The 19,588-nt window shown below is 42.2% G+C and overlaps 1 protein-coding gene across 3 annotated transcripts in view; it reads right to left on the bottom strand.

The window, feature by feature from the left end:
- The window catches only part of LOC126556339 (integumentary mucin C.1-like), a 521,191-nt gene that overhangs the window by 333,362 nt on the left and 168,241 nt on the right, over positions 1-19,588 (bottom strand). Inside the window, exon 1 of one of the 3 annotated variants that reach the window (XM_050211594.1) lies at positions 14,007-14,018. The exons of the other annotated variants lie outside the window; for them this stretch is intronic. The gene's annotated coding sequence lies outside the window, so the exon portion shown is untranslated. Of the gene's footprint in view, positions 1-14,006; positions 14,019-19,588 lie in introns of those variants that run through there. 3 annotated transcript variants of the gene reach the window in all.

The following is a 19,588-nucleotide window of genomic DNA, read 5'->3' as shown; positions in this document are numbered from 1 at the left end:
TCCACCACCGAAAAGAAGCAACGCGTGAACGAGATTTAAATGTGTGAGCAGGATCGAGAGAGCGAAGCTCACACACACACACAGATACAGCGAGACAGCGTGTTTAGAGTTATGGAAGGCAAACAGCAAAAGAGAACGTCCCTGTGCTAAGCTCTCTAACATCTGGGTGCCTGGACAGCTCACGATTTTTCGGGAAGATGAAGAAGCATTGTGACACTGTGAACCGAAGGATCAAAATAGCGCCGGAGTGTTTCAATTTTTGTGCATGAGCGCGCCTTACCGCGTGTATTAAAGCACCCGCTTCCGGTGGGCTGAGGCACAAGGGAATGGCAAAAATGTTATCTGTAATGGAAGTGGCACGCAGAAAACAATGATGGGTGTGAAAGATTAACAGGCAGTGAATTTATTCGTTCGTGCCGCGTACAGCGACAGGAGCTAGTAGGAGCTGCAGAGTTTGTGTAGGAAAACATTCGATCTTCTTGGTTGGGCTTATCTTTAAGCAGAGCTGTCGTTGCATGAAGCTCGTGGTTAGTATCTTCAGCCTATTGAAACATGTATCGTTGGTGTGAAAATTCTATGAACATTATTAGACAATTAATCAATTTGAAGTTATAAAATGCATAAATTTTGTCTAGTTTGTGTAAGCGATAAAAGTGGTAAACTATTTTGATACTCCATCGTGTTGCTAATTTGTCAATCGATAACAAAGGTTTCGAACAGAGACAGACGAGCGAGAAAATGCCAAGGGAGAAAAGGCAGGCCGATCTATTATTCAGAATTATGCTAATCATTCGAAAACGTTATTCCATCAGTCAACCTAGGCAAGTGTATCGTCGATGTTTCCAGCGCACAGCAATACAAAGCAACAAACGCACAAAGCGAGAACTGTGTAACAGTGCTTTATAAATATTCAATAGCGCTCAAGACCAGCTGCTGATACGGTGTGCGAGTGAAAACTTTTGCTCGATTTTCTTTCTTTTTTTTGCTGGATGGAAACATGATGGTGGTACATGTCTTTCACTTTTGATTATGGGAGTAGGTTATTTTTATCTATTGCCTGGATGTATTGCCTTACAGTTTTGTTGTTGTTTTTTTTTCTCACCGGCTTTCTGTGGCTGTGCTGGTGTAAATGCAAAAGGTGATAGGTTCTAGCGAAAAGTTAGAGTAAGTGAAACGGTTCTTGATTGAGCGGATGGAATTATGGATTGAGAAGAATCAATATGTGATACTACAAGAGCTCGATGATAATAATAGCTTGAGGGATGAAACCACTCTTTAATCTTACAAAATATTATAACTGGATGATATGATTCGGTGCACAGCAAGATGGATAAATGGCTACATCTAAGCATTTCGATCGTTATAGCTTTAACGAAGAATAGAAACGATAGTTAGAAATGTTTCATGTGACTTCCCGTTTAAACTGTTTAAACATTTTATATCATAAAGTGCTTGGCATAACACCTCATTCAGTGAGAACATATGGAGATACTGCATATAGCAGGTTAAGCTCTAGATTCAGCCGTTCCCGTCAAATGTTGTTCCTAAGTCAGGATTTTTGCTTGGAAAGCATGAATTTTTAACAGAGCAGATTCAGGGACAAAAAAAAAACGACTAAGGCCCCAACATTGTTGCTTTCGGGTCCAAAATTGATATGCTTGGAGGGAAAATGTAGTTGCAACGCCTGTACAATGCAATAAGAAAATTGTTGTTTAAAGCAATACATTTGTTTCAAATAAATACTAACTAGAATGAACAGAATTGTGAATTTCGGAAGGACGCTGCAAATAATTACCTTTTTGTTTGGTGGATTAATACGGAAGAGTGAATTTATCATTCTTGCCGGTATTTATAATATTTGGTTGAGTGCCTCTGGCACTCACTGTCTGAAGCGTGGGGAAACTTAACGAAACCGATCGTCCTGTCGGTTTCCTGGTCGCTGTCACTGGCGTTGTGTAAACATACTCCCCCCCATGACAGAATGTCATAACAAATTGGTATCGAATGCGTACACTTTTCGTTATTGGTTTGTAAAGATGATCGCCTTGGATCGCGGGTTGCATTACACCAAAGCAAACCATGTCAATGTTGCTTGGACAGCCTGAGTTTTACGCCAAAGTTGAGCTGTATGATAAAGCGCATTGTGTTTCAGTCGTGATGTCATCTGTGTGTATCGCACTTGCGCGTTCACTTTGCGCAGCTAGCCTAGATGCAGTGGCAAATAAGTTGAAAGCTTTCGAAAGTTCATTTTGCGCAGCTGGCTCGTTGCAGTGGAAAATGATCCTACAGCGTTTGGAGCTCCATTTTGCTCAGCTGCAATCGATGCAGTGGAAAATGTTCCGCTAGTGTCCGATGTGTGTATTAGTGTGTGGTGTTGTGCGACAGCAAAGCTTGTATCAGCAGTGGTCAGGACGTCTTCCAGCTGCCGGCTCTTCAACTCATTCCAAAGCTGCTCCTCCTTGGTGAGGCGTATTTCCACCAGACTGGAATCTCGGACCAGTCTTCCTAAAAACCGCTCGTGTCGTTCCACGGTGGTCAGTAAAATCGTCCCTCTTTACGCAAGGATCGATGTTTGAACGGACATTTTGTGACGCGTTTCGTTGAGCTCAACACAAGCGGTGTTGACAATACGGCACTGGACCGTCATTATTAATTATAAATAAATAAATAGATTGAACAGATTTGTTAATTTCGGATGGACGCTGCAAATAATTACCTTTTTGTTTGGTGGATTAATACGGAAGAGAGTGAATTTATCATTCGAGCCGGTATTTATAATATTGGGTTGAGTGCTTCTGGCACTCACTGTCTGAAGCGTGGGGAAACTTAACGAAAAACGATCGTCCTGTCGGATTCCTGGTCACTGGCATTGTGTAAACATAGATAACTTTGCTTGAGGTTTTTGAGAGGAATCTTCAATGCTTAACGTATGCTGTAATACAATTTTACTTGAGTGAATGCTGCCTATATTGATTTTAAAGCAGCATTTGACTCGATTCCAATTGATGTGTTACTCGCCCAACTGCATAGACATTTTCTGGGAAATCCTAGACCGACGTGGTTAAGGCCATATTTCCATTGCAGAGCTTATTATGTTATCAATAATCGGAATAAAAAATACTCATCCAGCTATAATTGATTATTCGAGTTTTGGTCAACCGTTGGTTCGTGAAGCGTTCCTCAGTCCAGTGTTTTGAGTCCTATGTCAATCCTGTAGTATTTTTTAAAATTAAAGTATTTATTGTCAAGTTTGCTAGTACTTACATGATGAATGCTAGTTTGTTGTTGTCGTTAGAGGCAGGTGTTTGATCTGACTGATTGATATGTTAAGTGCTAAGGTTAGTGGTTAGTACAAACTTACAAACTAATCAAACTACTTTCCAAACTAACTTATCATCTATGTAAATTCTAGGTTGTGCACTAGGTTGGAGAGTTGAGACTGTTGCTGATGCTTGTAGCCGGTTGATTATGTTGTCTTCTTTGCCGTCAAATGGTGCTATGTTGGCTGCATCGTAGAGTTCCTTAAGCCATGTCCAGCGAGAAGCGTCCAGGAGGAGTCGGAGGAATCTATTGCAGCTAGTTTGTACCTTCCACAGATTCGTCCTTGCACAGGGAAGCCAGACAGGAATGGATGTTTCTTTTGTATGGTGAAGGAACAGATTTCGGTTGTGAATGGTGACCTAGGCACCTCCTAGGACCTCCTAGGTACCGGATCGTCGATCTCCGCATCAAATGGATGCTTTTTATGGTGATGTTGTGTGTTTGTGGATTGATAAGCCAGTTCATGTTCTTCATTCTCTTGGCTGCAGGCTTCACTTCTCCCGTGGTGGTTCGGTCTTCGGGTGGAAAGGGTGTAGTTAAATAATTTCTCTAGCCGAATGGCTAAAAAAAGAATTTTTATTTACCGTCAAGTCTAACGCTAAAGTTAGACTTCCTTAATTCGAAGTTTAATCGTAACTCCTCTAACTGTAACTGCCCTAATCTGTCCCTACTTATAGTTTCTGGTGGGCCGGTTGGTCACGATGTAGTTCGACGTGTGCCGGTGTCCAGTTGCTGCATCGTCAGGTGTGCGATGCAGTTCTCCCGGTGGCGTGTTTGAGCGTGGCCGGTGTCATCTTCTGTCTTTACCTGCTGACGTGGCTGCTCGTGGCCGGTGTCATCTTTCGGATTCTTGGTGGCGTGGTTAAGTTGCGTTCTAACTGTGTGTTGTCCTCATCCAATCGGTCAATAGTGGCAGTCACAGATGACTCATGTGGACTTGGCATCGACAGACCGCTCTGACTCTGATTGTATATCAATGACAGTGCAAATGTGTTTCTCTGCCACGCCCCCGGGTGTGCGGTATGGTAATCTAAGCGTCAACGGCTCCGGCGTTTACACTTCAAGTCCGGGGTACAAATATCAATCTGAATGTCCCTCCCCCTATATTGAGGACTGACTATCCAACTACGACCTCATTACGGACGGTAAGCCAATAAGAAGAAGAAGACGAGATAGTCTCTCAGGATAAGATAGGAACTATTCTTGGGTAAGATCGGATCAGAATCGTGATTCCGGTCCGAAGCCACCATCGCTAGTTCTAGTGCTGTAATTCAAGTCAAGTTGCTGTCTCAACTGAATTCCGAGCTTCCTGTTGTTCGTCAAACTAGATAGATTCCATATAGGGAACCCTTTGCCTTCGTTAAAGTCATTTTCATGACTAAAATGATCAAGTTTGCGTTGGGTTATCTGACGTTCGTCAATCCAGTGTTTTGCGTCCTCCGTTATTCCTGTTCCTGTATATTAATGACTGCGCTATTGCGCTTCTTTCCGATGTGTTCCTGGCGACCTGAATTCTTGGATGGTTTCCCTGTTTGGTTTGGTTCAAATAAACTGTTAGTTTTTCAGCAATGGTGTAACGTTATTTCGTGCTAATATTTTTTTCTATTGAAAATACTTAATATTTCTTCTTCTTGGCTTAACGATCTTCCTTGTTACGCTGACTATTGAATGGCTTACTTGAAGCAATATCACTCAAGATTAGATAACCACGTAGTTGGATAGTCAGCCCTCGCAACATACAAACGGAACCGCGGTCCTACCCTGCGGAAACCCATTTGTGGACATTAATCGGGTATCGTCTATTAAGAATCGTACTTGATACCAACGTTCACCGATCATATAGATATTATTCTCAGCAAAGCTAATCGTTTTTTGGATTATAAGAGATTTTTCTTCCAATGCTCGTGATCCTTTATGTTTGAAGGCATGGTACTGTTGCTGAGTACGATTGATCTTCGAATTTACTTGCGTAGTTTCAACGCCAGCTGCGGTGATAGCGTTATTATCAAGACTATCATGTCGCTTTGTAAAATTTTTTATTTTCTTTTCGTTCTTGCACTTTCTTATTTCCTTGACATAGGTTTTAAGAACTGACAAATGACTGTCAAGCCGTTGGAAGGAAGCTATTTGTGAGTATAAAATCATACGAATAGTAAGTATGAAGAAGAATCATTGCAAAGCATGTTACTGTAGGTTTTCCCAAAGAGTTCAAATAATTCACACTGTGTTTCATCAGGTAAGACTTATTATTCCTAATTATTATTTAAAGTACCAAATTAAGCAACAATTTAAAGTCATACATCTCTACTCTTGTACTCACAGTTTGTAGATTTTGTTGAACAATATTGGTACTTTCAGAGTTTAGCTGGTTCGGAATACTGGGCCTTCTGCAATACATTCCTTTTAATAAGACCTTCGGTTTATGCACCTGCAAATTATTTCTACATTTTATTTTATCCACTAAACCATTCACCTTCATCAATTATGTCTTCAACAACTATCAATTATGTCTTCTTACAACAGCATATCCGAATACAAGCCGTCGCTGGAAAACCAGATGCTATTCAAACTTACATTTATTACAAAATAATTCAATTTCAGCTCATCTCCATAGATTTTTAACTCCAGACGTTACGCTCGCTCAACTTCTGAAACTTTCAAATACGAAGATCATAATAATTATGAAGATAGAAAAAAGAAACCAAGACATATCATAATATCATATTATTTCCACAACACTGGGCACCTCTTTCTGTCAAACCAGAAAAAAAAACTACGATAATTTTGTTAGAGCGCAACCAGCAGAAAGTGTCGCATTTTTCCATTAATGCAGCAGTTAGCACTAACGAGAAAAGGAGGATAAAATTCTTAAATCGAGTTAACTGCCATTACATTTTCTTCCTCGGTTTGGCTAGTCCCCGGTACGGGTACGCTGTCTTTGTGCTTTCATCTCCATTATGTGGCACAAATCACCACGAAGCACTCATCATAACCGATCATCCTGGAAAAGTGTTTTGTATTATCTGGTCTGGCAACAACCGTGCTGCCGGAGATCCGGATAAGATCGACGAAACAACTCGTGGTGGACGAAAATTAAGTGAGTGATTTGTGTTCGTCATTAGTCGATGTTCACAGATCGCTACAAAACTGTCGACGAACGAGTCGGGTTCGGTTGGCCAGACCAGGCAGAGCTATACCGTGCAGCAAAGTTTGCACCATTTAAAGTGTATTTATTTAATTAAAAAAGAAAAAAAGGAACAGGAAACCAGTTAAACTCGTAATCGCTCGCAAAGCTGTGGTCGAAACGAAACGTTCGTTGTAACGTCAGTCATCAGGAATGGTAAACAATGTAGCAGGATTTCTTACGCTTGGTGCAAGACTGAAACAAAAACCGAGGAAACCCGAAAGGAGCAAAAAATTAACACGTTGGGCGATGGGTTTCTCATCGAGTCGTGGAAAAGTACTCATCATCACATTAAGGATTGTTGTCTTATTTTACACCTTAGAAAGACGGGTATGTGCAAGAATGCGGAAAGTAATTAACTTTAGTATACTCGGTAGCTTGTTGTTGTGAACGGTAATCGAACAAACAGCAAAAAAGAAAGTACTTGAATGTTGTGAGGTTTAACTTTCTAAATTACTTCGATTTGTTGTCTTAGTCATTTGATACTCGGTTTTGAAAACATAATTCGTCTAATTGTTCGTTACAGAATACGTAGCAGCTTGTAGTATGAGATTATCATAAAGATTTAGACATTGCTGGTATATGCGACAGCGGAACCGGTCTTCAAACTGCAGGACCGGGGTTAAAATCCCATCCGAAGTCTCTTGTCAGCGTAGACTAACTATCCAAATACGTGTTATCTATCGGGAAGTCTAGTAAGCCATTCGAAGGCCGGTGTGACCATAGAGGTCACTAAGCCAAAAAAGAGAAGAAGATGTTGTTGATGATAGCGGAAACAAAATATGCGCTTTTGAATGAAATATTTAATTTTTTAAAATAAATTTTATGTCTGATTGTCACTCATTTACCAATCGGTGTGTGGCGCACGATCAATGGACATCCCGGTCTTACCTATGGGACGGATCTGTTGGTTTTCAAATCCCATTTTCCCAATTGGCCCTTCCACGCAGTTGAGGTTGCTAGTGAATCGGTACGTTGCAGAGCAGAGGTTGCCTAAAAATCGAGGCTCAGCACATTGATTATGCTAGGAATATCCCGAATTTAGACTCTGCGATTGATAAAAATATCCTTAAGCGTTCTTTGTAAAACCTTAAAGTCGTCCCTACATGTACCCCAGTTTTCTATTGTAAACTGGTTTAAAAGTTGTTTAAAAAAACGTTTTTTTATGAAAAAAAAATCTACTGAAGATCTAATGTCATAGTTATCGTACAAACATGAACAGGGTAACAGTTTTTTCCTACAAACTTGATTGAGGTCTGCATCTTATTCTCGCGGAATCGACCGTATTAGCAGCATATGCCGAATGATTAGATGTCTTTAGAGTCTTTCGTCTTAATGTGGCATCCTCAGTTAAGCATCTTCAGGATATGCCCCAAGTTTTGCTTTTTTTTTTTTACTCTGGCCACCATGCGGCAAAATTGTCGAATATTTGCACCCATAAAAGAAAAGGGTGTAACGAATCGTGCTTTTCGTTTGTTGCTGTACTGGGTGGCATCGTAGAAGTGATGCACTTTGTTTGTGTAGTAAAATCGAAACGAGGTTTGATTTCTCTTCGGAATCGAACAAATAGTAATGAACATCCATTTCACTTGCATTCTTGAATAACCGTTTCTTGAATCCGTCCAAATTCAAATTTTATTTGATTTGAGTCAAGTTTTCTAGCATGCTTCCCCATATGCTGAAGTCCAACGGATTCAAATCTGGAGACGAAGCAGACCATTCCGATGCGCTGATGAAACATGGAAAATGCTTCTTGTACCTCTCCTGAACGATCGAAGCTTTTTGGGCCTGAGCTGAATCTTGTTGAAAGCAAAAGCTGTCGTTTCCAAAATGCTATATATCGTATGGTTACAAGTAGTAGCCCTGGGGAACGTGTTCTAAATACTCCTTGTTGATTTTCACGCCTTTGTCGACAAATAGTAGTGGCATCTTCCCTTTGGTCGAGTTAGTTTCCCATACCATCATCGCTGACGGATTTTTATAACGTTTGACTGCTCTTTTATCGCCTGGTATATTCCGAATAGATGCTCCATAAACACGCTCATTTTGCTTATTCAAGGATAACTCCAGAGTGAACAATTTTTTTTGTGCGGAAAGATGATGTTGTGACCTGCGTGCGTCTTTAGTAGCAAGCGAGATTTTGTCACCTTGTCGGCAATATTTTTGCTGGTTAAACCATGATTGTTTTGCTTTTTAAACGCATTGTAACCAAGGTCAGAATGCTTTGCATGGCAAAGTGACTCATGTTCATTTAACGCGCCATATTTCTTCCTGAGCCAGTAGGATTCCGCCGGATGCGTTCCTTCATCGCTTTTATCACCACTAGAGTCTGGACACTACTTTTTTTTTGTCCGTGTTCTTCTTTGGAACAATCGTGCCTGTCTCCTTGTAGCGCTTGATGGTCCGGTAGACGAATAATCGACTCAAATTGAGATGAGACAGTTTCTGTCTAATTAATAAACGTTGTTAATGCAAAAGTTTTATTTGCCTGCGGCTTGAAACAACACTGCAGATTCCTTAAAACCTGAACTGATTACTTAATGTACGCTTTGTACATAAATAATAAACAAGCGTATCTGTCAAAATACCCATGCGTTTCACATAAAGTGAAAGAAAACACACTCGGAGCACTCGAAAAGTGGGGGCACTCGAATAAGTGTTTCAGTTCTACGATGTCATCTTGTAGTCCTTGATATAGTAGAAGCATGTAAAATCCTATGAGGCAGGAATATCTTTAACGATGCACCTCCGGATTTCACTGCTTGGAATATTTTTCAAAGTTAAGATCGTTTACGATCGGCCGAATTTCTTTTCCACCTCGGAATGATCATGAAGCCCTTGACTTCCCAGTAGGGTCCTTTTCATTAGAATACGGTGAGAAAGTATTTTACCAACGTTGCATTGATCCTCAATTTAAACTTAAGGGTAATGCAATGCAAATGGCTAGCATTGCCCGAGAACGGAGCGACCTGGCGGTTACGTACAAATACACCGATGAGAGCAGCGCTGGACAGTCGATGCTTCCATTCAGAAGTCCCGTGATGAAACTCGCTTTCATCTGCCGTGCAGAATGCGGTCATCGAGAGGTAGTAAGATGACGGTCCCAGGACCGGAGCGCGACGCGTGTAGCTTTTCGTTGGATGGACTCAAGCCGCGATAAGGCTCGAGTAGACGATGGCCACCAACCTACGCTGGCGTACTCCAGCACAGATCGAATCAGTGAGCAGTACAGCGTCTTCATGCACAACGGGTCCTGCAGCTCACGCGTCATGTTGGCCACCAGTCCAAGCAGTTGGCTGCATCTCGCTACCACATGGTCAAGCTGCTCATTGAAAGATAGGCTGCTATCGATGAGCACGCCGAGATCCTTGACGCAATCAGTTCTTCTGAGAGTTTGGTCGTTTAGTACGTAACAAAAGAGCGCTGGGGTCCGCGAGCGAGTAAAGAAGATTGTGACGCATTTATCGACGCAAAGGGTTAAAGCATTACGCCTGCACCAGGAATTAAACTCGCACAGAGAGGCCTGGAGCTGAAGGTGGTCGTCCGGTGTACGGATAACCCGATAGATTTTTGCGTCGTCAGCATACAGCAGGTAATTGTCTTCGGGAAGTACCATGGACACGTCATTGCTATATAGCGTGAACAGCAAGGGTCCCAGATTGCTGCCCTGAGGGACACCGGAAGTTGCACGGAAAGATCTGGATAGATGTGAGCCCAACCTTACTGAGTAAGAACGATCAGTCAGGTATTATCTCAGCCATGTCACCAGAGGCCCAGGGAGGCCTAATCTGTCGAGCTTGGCAATTAGAATAGTGTGGGACACACTATCGAAGGCAGCTTTAATATCCGTATAAATGGCATCAACTTGGAAGCCGGCGTCAATGGTTTTGTAGCAGTTGCTCAAAATTGCAAAAGGTTTGTCGTAGTTGACCTCCTGTGGACAAAACCGTGCTGGTTTACGCTGATGTAATTTCCTGCGGACACCAGAAGCGGTTCATAGACGAGAAGCTCGAAAACTTTGGCAGGACCGCACAGGGAGGTAATGCCACGGTGGCCTCGTTTTTGCAGCCCTTTTTAAACACCGGAGTTAGCCATGAAACCTTCCAGGGGGCAGGGAAGGAGCCCGAACGCATCGACTCTTTAAAAATCTTTGCTAACAAAGGGGCCAAGGAAGATGCGCAGCTCTTAATGATCGTCGTTGGAATGCCGTCTGGGATCGCGATGAAGGATTTGAGGCGGCTGATGGCAAGCGCAACCGACGTAGCGTTAATGATCGGTAACAAAGGGCAAAGAGCGTCGGATTGCGTGTTGAAAAGCGCAGTAGATACTGCATCAGGATCTGAGCTATCCAGAACAAAGCTGTCCTCGAAACGAGCCGCGAAGAGTTCACTTATGCCAGGTTGCGTAGAGGCACAAGTTCCTTTAAAGTGAATGATCCCAGGAAGGCCAGAAGATTTGCGTTTCTTATTAACGTGATTCCAAAAGCTGCGTGGATTCTTCCGTAAGCTCGAAGTCAAGAATTGTCGATATTTCAGACCCTTAGTAGAAGATGAAAACTAATAACAAGGGGTCTAGTAAAAGGGTCCGCATTGTTGGCCCCAATATCCATGCCGATCCTTGATCCGCCACTAGCAGGACTATGAGGGGATCGTTGATGAAATTTAGTAAACCAATACTTTGCTGGCATGATCCTGTTATAATCCGGGATGAAAAAATACGTCAAAATAAAATAAGAAGATACATTATTTATTCCACGATGCGAACTGTACGGTGGCGAAGGTGACAACGGCGCTAGACATGACAGGAGCAGCCATTGAATCATATTCAAACCAACGCTCCGTAGTGAGGACTGACTATCCAATTACGTGACACCAATTAGACTTATTAGACATTTTATGGTTCGCATGACCATGATGTCCTTAAGTGAAGGAGAAGAAAAAGCAGTGTACTGTAAATGTATAGAAGATCACACTAATTCATTGCCACCTGATGAATTTTGATATTTTTTAATACGCTTAACAGAACTAAAAATTGAAGACCCAGATGAATTGTTCAAACAAACTAAAGCACGTAGCTAAATGGTAAAATCATGAATTTACTTATGCTACGATAAATCAACCTCATTAACGCAAAACTGCCTTCAGCAACACAATGAAACGCTCCATTTTCCTAGTCCCAGCTCCTTCAAAGCTTGGCAAGTTCGTGCTGTCAAAGTCCCGCCGACTAGTGGAAAATTGAAAACAATTGTCAACCGTTCGTCAGCCAGCCAGTGTTCGGGGTAGCTTTTTGCATGAATCAATAATTTAACAACTACCTAATTCACGCCAAAGAAACACCTCGCGCCACAGGTACACTGACCTCCAGAAAGTGGAGCTGTGTAGGCTGGACGGGCGTCATTCACTCATGTAATGGGGCCTGCTTTTTCGCGCAAAGCATTTTCCATCATTTTTCATTAACGCGCGCCCAATGACTGGCTGGCTGGCTCGTTGCTGAGTGTTGGCAGGGCCGGGGTGGAATTTAAAACATTGCATCAGAATTTTCTTCACCGTTCGCCGCCGCGCCGATTCGCAACCCGTGCTGGTCGGTAACCGAATAGCCGGCACTGCATGCCAGTCGGAAAGGAAAATGGTGCTCAGTGGACTCGGTGGAAGGTTTTGTGAAAGGCTTTGTGCAGCTGTTGAAATTATGATAATTTCTCATAATTATGAAACCTGACAGCCGGCGTATTGAACGGTGTCGGGCGAACGAGTTGGAAAGGATTTGTGGAAAAACGCAAAGCTTCATCCACCAATGGGTGGTCCCTCCGAATGACGAATGGATTCGCTTTTTGGGGTAGCTGAAGCTGGTGGCGCTCGAGAGTTTTGGAGGGGCGTACCAAGCCGTGGAGCGCGAACTTTCATCGGAATATTTCATCCAGTTTGAGCCTTTGGAATTCGTACATTCTTTGTCGAATTCGAAAGAATTCCTAAAACAAAGCAATACCCACCCTCCTCCACCCGCGACAACGGAAATGGGGCAGTACAGGTGGAACAGGTTTGCCAGAAAAATGGCACGGAATGTTGGAAGGTGGAATGAAAGCGAGAGGAGAGGGTTTGGTAGCGGTTTGGTAGGTAAGTTTTGTTGAGTAATACCCTTCACGCTGCAGTGATGACGAACGACGGTGCTGATATTGGTGATTATGGGAAAAGTGATGTACATCATCTGGATCGTTACCGGTATGACGGTTATGATAAATTGATTTAATTGATTTGAATTTAATTAATTAAAGATGCAGACTTTGCCCAACTGTAAGGCATGCTTCAATTAAGCAAAAGGACAGTCAAAGCGATTTTCGAAAAGGAATGCCTTCACTCCAAAAAATGATGAAAAGCAAAAGCTTAAAATAATGCACGAACGCTGAACATTCCATCAAAGGTTAACCTTTGGAAAGCAGTCCCATTTTGATGAAACATCTGAGAGAATAATGTTCTATGATCTAATTGATAGCAGTGCAGGTACGTGAAGGTTACATTCGTTGGTGCTCGTTATTCAAATATAACTCGACGGCAAAAAGGCGAACGAAAGAGATAGCTACAGATTAAAAAATTGTAGTTCATTTTTATGCTATAAAAATGCTTTATTTTTGTTTGATGTGATTTAAATTATGCTATTCACCGGGTTTGAATTTCAATTAAACGTAGTTAAATCAAATATTTGCGATACACATTTCGTTCCGCGAACTTTTTTGGAAGGTGCTTTTTACATTGAGATTTGTCACCACTTACTGCTATTGTTCTCTGTTTTTCGGAACGCTTCGAAACTACAAGGGTTGCTATGTTGAATATCGCCTACAAAAAAAAGAACTCTCTAATTCTTCAGCATAAGGTTGTCCCATTCGTTGAAGAGATAGTTGGAAACTATCAAAAAGGATTCCGTAACGGAAAATCTATCACTAACCAGATCTTCACCATGCGGCTAATCATGGAGCAGATTACTGAACAGCAGTTGAACACGTGCCATCTCTTCATAGATTTCAAGGCCGCATATGATAGCATAGCACGGGGAAAAATCTACGAGGCCATGAGCTCTTTTGGAATCCTGGCCAAACTCCTCAGGCTTGTTAGAATGACCATAACCAACGTCGCATGCCAGGTGAAGGTGGATGGAAAACTCTCAGAGTTCTTTGCTACCAAACAAAGGCCTGCGTCAGGGAGATAGGCTAGCCTGTCTCCTATTTAACTTCCAAAGGATCTAGAAGGCAGCAGAAAACCTCGGGTTATTAACGAGACAAAGTCCAAATTGATGATGGCACCTAATCCAGAACTACGTGGGGATGACGTACGGATAGGGGATTGCAAATTTGAAGTCGTCCAAAACTTCACCCATCTCGATTCAAAAGTCAGCACCGAAAACAGCATAGAGAAGGAGTTGCGCGCCAGGATGATGGCGGTCAGTCGGTCATTCTACAGCCTGAAGAAACATCTCACCTCAAAAAACCTGACGCGACGGTCGAAGCTAGGACTGTATCGTACTTTTATAGTCCCAGTACTCACATACGCCTCTGAGGCATGGACCCAAAAATCATCCAAAAATCATCCATGACTTCATCCAAAACAGATGAAGCCCTATTAGCGTGGCTTGGAATCATTCGCCATTAAGGCCGAAATAACGGATTGGCAGACGACGACGAGGGACCGCGAGCGATACCGGACTGTGCTGCTTTAGTTTTTCCTCAATACCTGGGTGAGGGGGTAGAGGAAACGGGTAAGAATTCTCCAGTGGAAGGTGCGTGGCTCAAAGACGCATTCAACGATATATCGGACTCCAAGTTCGGATTAAGCTTAGCCGAGTTATCGCTGTTTTTCCACGGGAATGTTTTGGTTTTTCCACAATAACTGGCTTGCGGGAAGGAGGGATCAGGTTGAGGTGCTCCACAAAAAGGTGCGCGGCCCAAAGATGCATCCAACAGTATGCCGCATGCAAAGATAAGACAAGGAATGAGGGAGCTATTGCCGATTTTCTACGAGAATGTTTTGGTTTTTCCGCAATAACTGGGTGAAGGGGTGGAGGGATCGGGTTGAGGTGTTCTACAAAAAGTTGTGCGGTGCAAAGACGCATCCAACGGTATACCGGACGCCAGGAACCGGAAATCCGGAAAATTTTAATGCGGCAATATTCGACCAGGAGTAACAGGAGAGCATGAATCCGAGGAGGTAGCAAATGAAAATTTTAAAAGTGGCCCGAAAATAATTTTCTTTCCGAGATGCCAAATTTTTTACCGGCACATTTTAAGGGCGACTTTGAATTTTAAGTTTTTCATACTAATTTTTGTTTCTTTCTTGAAATTTCTTTTAAAAAGACCTAGAAAACGTGTTTTTAATATTATAGGGAAATAAGTTGGATTTTCCAAAAACAACCGGAAAATTCTGCCAGGACCATTCCCGTGGAAAATCGGCGATAACTCGGATATTCTTGATTCGATCCTGGCGTTCGGTATACCGTTGTATGAGTCTTTGAGCCGCCCATCTTTTTGTGGAACACCTCATCCCGATCCTTCTTCCCCTTTACCCAGTTATTGCGGAAAAAACAAAACATTGCCGTAGAAAATCAGTGATAACTCGGCCATGCTTAATCCGATCCTTGCGTCCGGTTAACAGTTAATGCATCTTTGATCCACAAGCTTCTTCTACCATCTCCACAATGTTTCTGCTAGCGGATTATTTTCTTTCTTTTTACCAAAGGGTCACTCACATTTTGTGAAGTTTTGAATTAAAGCGCCGATGGACAGACGAATGTTTCACTCAATGCTTACTGTGAAATCGCATTTTACCCGTGTAAAACTGAACTTAACCCATCTAAACGAGTTGTTAGGATAACATTTTTCTTAGCGCAACTAAAATTTCACTTAATGAGGCTGGTTCGTTAATATTACAAAGCTTTGAAACTTTGCTGTCAATAAGGCTGTCCATTTCTGGAATTATTTTTATTTTTGTTGTTAATGAGTATTAAAGGGAGCTTTCTTTTTTATCATGTGTTAGGTGTAATTTTTCCATTTTTGAGTATCAATCGATTATTAACAATTCCATTCGATGGATTCTTGCGTTATTTTACTCAATTCATAATTGTGTTTACCGTTTTTTTACACGAATCTACAAATTGCTATTTGACAGTTCTAAACAACCATTAAAAAATAAAATTTCAAAACTGTTCTCAACCTTTCTTAAACAATAATTTTGTTGTTGATTTAGTTACTTAATCAATTTATGGTATCGTTTTACCCGGTATACACGTGTGAAACCGCAACCACATAAAATGGAGGCGCATGGTCCGTCATTCGATTGAACGAGGGAAAAGCACACATTTGTTCCATCCAAAAAAGGGCGTTTCCGATTGTACTGGAATAGAAAACTGTTGATGTAGAATCAGATTGTTACACACCACCTAATTGCGGTAACACGGAAAAACTGAAACCCACTCACGCTCCCATCCGACTGAGATTAAAACCATAGGCAAAACTAGCCGGAAAGACAGACGAGTCGGAAAAGAAACGAACAGGCTTAATTTTCCTGCAGCTGAAAAATGGGACATCAGATCAAAAATCACCAAAATTAGGAAAGTGATGGACTCCTCGGATGGGTAGAGTTTTGTTGTTGTTTGTGTCTTCAAACTACCTGAATGTTGCTCGAAACCCCGACCACCGGGGTTCATCTATTTCCCCCTCTTCCCTGTGCGCATCATGGGATGAGCTGGAAAAAGCGAAAGAACGTTTCGGATGTCAGTCAGACTTGTGGACTCTTTTTTTGCCCCCCCCCCCCCCCCCACAACACTCCCTTTCTGTCCCTTTCCCTCCCGCAGCATCGCTCAAGGAACGAATCCATACGTACCGGTCCCAGGGTTGCGAGGTTGGAATCAAATTTATTTCACAACAACGTCGGGACACATGTCAACATGACAACGATGTGAAACCGGAGAACCCTGAAAGCTGCCCCGAAGAATCGTACATGCGGGACATGCTAAATTGATTTAATTTATTTCAAACGCATTGTGTTTTTCGGTCAGTTGAACACGAAGCTGACCTCTCCAGTGGCGATTGTCCAGATCCTGCCGGCTAGCTAGCGATCCTAGCCTCATGCCCAGATGCCCCGAGCTCCGTGGTTTGGCCCGCCGGCATCGTGTCGGTTTGCTATTTGTCCTTCGATAGTATCGATCGTGTTCGAACCGTTGCCAAAACGTTGATCGTTGGAACAGCTGCAACAGACGAAACGAGAGAATAGTTTTAATTACATTCCCAACCGTTTTCCCGAACCCGAACGGGGATGTCCGCTTTGGCCGAAATCGTTATCGTCATGTTAGGTGGCAGCCAATATTACGGAAGGGACAATATGTATGCGCTAGCAGGAAAAGTTGTAAAATCGTCATTGAAATGCCCGGTGTGGGGAGGGAATCGTATGAACCGTAGACTATACTGCCAGAGAGGGTAGAGCAATGAGACGGTGTGCTCTCGAAGTTGATAAGGATCGAAATTAAAATTTTCATACCCAGGGCTGGTGAAAGTGTCCGTTGGCTACTGGCGAGATATGGTGCGATAGCATAAAACCTGACTGTGGTGAAGTAATTATTTTGTTATCAAACCAAGGCTAACGACACAACCGAGCCCATATAGATAGGACACACAGTGAGATGGGAGTGGTCGTTTAGATGTCACACAAATGTGATACAATATAAAAGTAAGTAACAAAGTTTCCATTGTTCCATTGAGCATCATGGAAATGGATAATTTAACTATCGCTCACTTGGCGCAGCTAAATGAATAGTGTGGTTGAGATTGGGACGACCCATTTTATGACATTTAAATTATGTTTTGATTATCTGTACTGATAGGGTTGTATAGATTATTTTACACTTTAGTAGTTTAATGTTAGTTGCAAGCGTTTATTTTATAGTATTTTACTTTTACTAAGCAGCTTTGCTAGTTGATTTTGAAATAATTTCAAAATGTTTTTATTTTTCTATTTAATCATTGCGAATGCGTGTCTATTTAATCTGTGCGAATTGGCACTTTTATTTTTCCAGAAAAACACACACACACAAACACACTCTGGAAAAATGCTTCAACCTCAAATTATGGGTCAAATAAATTATTGCACCGTGCCCGCAAAGCTGTTAACGGTTGAATAAATTTAAATTTTTACCGGATCCCTCTTACTATCTCTCTAGCTCTCTCTCTCTCGCACGCATCCCCGTCTTTGATCCTGATGGCACATTCAATCGTGAACCCCCTATTCAACGGATAACTACTGCAAAATGTACAAAAATTGCCTTTTCAATTGAGTTACACTAGATCGAATGAAAGTGTAGGTAAAAAAAAAGAAGAAAAATGGCCAATCGATTATATTGTGCGCTGCAGTTTAACTTCACACATCAGATCAGTCGAGCTTTTTGGATAGAAAGTGCAGATTTTCCACCACCGTTTTTTGTTTGCTCATTCTATGTCTCACGCAACAATCAACGGCTAACAAGCTTCAACACAAATGAACAAGCTCAATCAGATGGGGTTTGCTACATGCGATGCGATAAAATTTTCGATTTATTTTGTAAGCCGATTTGTTTTGCTGTTGGCGGACACCGGTTGGCTTTGTGATTTTTGCGGAGCGTACGATGTGATTAGAGTCGTTTGGATGGATTTACTGTGTGCTTGGTTTTTCAATATTTTTGAGTGTGTGTGTGTGTGTGTGTGTGTGTGTGTGTGTGTGTGTGTGTGTCTGTGTGTGTGTGTGCGTGTAACTTGTGTTTGACTCATATGTGTTCAAGTTGTAAGTGCACTGAAGTTTTGAAAAATATTCTTTTTTTCCAGGATAATTGGGTTTGGGTGACTGTTTCCCTTTCACATTCTAAAACCTGTTACTTTTTTAATATGGAAACTTTTTTTGCACTTAACTGACAGATCTTTAACCTTTTTTCCAATAGCAACACGGGTCTTCACACGACAGGACCGGGTATCGTCCGAACCTCGCGTGCGGAAATAAGACTCAATATCTAGCCTTGTGGTAGAAAACACCTAGCAAACCTTTAGATGACCAGCATGATCTAACAGTTCGTTCAAGTAAGAGAAAATGATCCAGGATTATTCTTTCAGTTTATTTATATAGGACAACCAGGCAAATTATTTTATAAATAAGATACACCTTTCACCTTACCTGGGACATATTTTACTCTCCGAGCCCTGAAAGGACACAAAATCCCGGGTATGCTCGGTTGTTTCGTTGCGTAAGCAGACTTGTAGCGAGGGCAGACTTCATTTCTTATCGTGAGAGGACACCTTATCCCGGCTGAGTGCGGGCGGCTTTTTGTTGTGTCCAGTTTTCTGTAAAATCCTTATGGTAGTCTTGATCTAAACGAGGGTCTTGATCGTTTTCCATTTCGAGGGTTCCTGGTTAAGTCCATACTTGGAGTTTATGATCTCGTTTGTGGCTACCTTGTCTCTTTCACTAATTTGTTCATCAACTCGGTCGGTGCAACTTCTTCCATGAGCTACCCAACCCTTTACGCATCGTACTCATCTGTTCATCCATCATCATTCATAGAAGCGAGATACAACATATAAAAGACAAACAAACAGTGAGAGTTGAGGGAGGGAAGTGTATCACGCTAATAATCCGTTAGCACTGCAAAAAACGAAGATCGTTCTCAGATATAACTCGTCCCAGTCTCCCAGCAGGTCCCGATCTATGTTGTGGTATCTGAAGGCGCAGCCACATACTTTGAAGTCGACCTGTCCTATACGCTGGAGATGCGCGCCCAAAGCGAAATGATTAGACTTAAACCTAGAAATCATTCGAATGAATGCACGAACACCTGAGATGCCGTGGAACCAAGGCTTCAAGGACACTTGGGTGAGTGATCGAAAAGAGGAACCTCCCGAGCTCATCGATGTCCCACAAACTCTACCACCGAGCCATGCAGAGAGACTGTGGGGCACGCATAAACTCGTGAGGTAGGACAAGCCTATCGGAAAGCACCCTTTTTCTCCATTTGATCATCTTTTGATTGCCGGCAATACCGCAATGGGCAAGCAACCAAACAAGAGATGGACGGAAAGATTTC

The sequence above is a fragment of the Anopheles maculipalpis genome, chromosome 2RL (assembly GCF_943734695.1).
Source record: "Anopheles maculipalpis chromosome 2RL, idAnoMacuDA_375_x, whole genome shotgun sequence".
NCBI lineage: Eukaryota > Metazoa > Arthropoda > Insecta > Diptera > Culicidae > Anopheles > Anopheles maculipalpis.
This window is presented reverse-complemented; position numbering and strand designations above follow the sequence as displayed.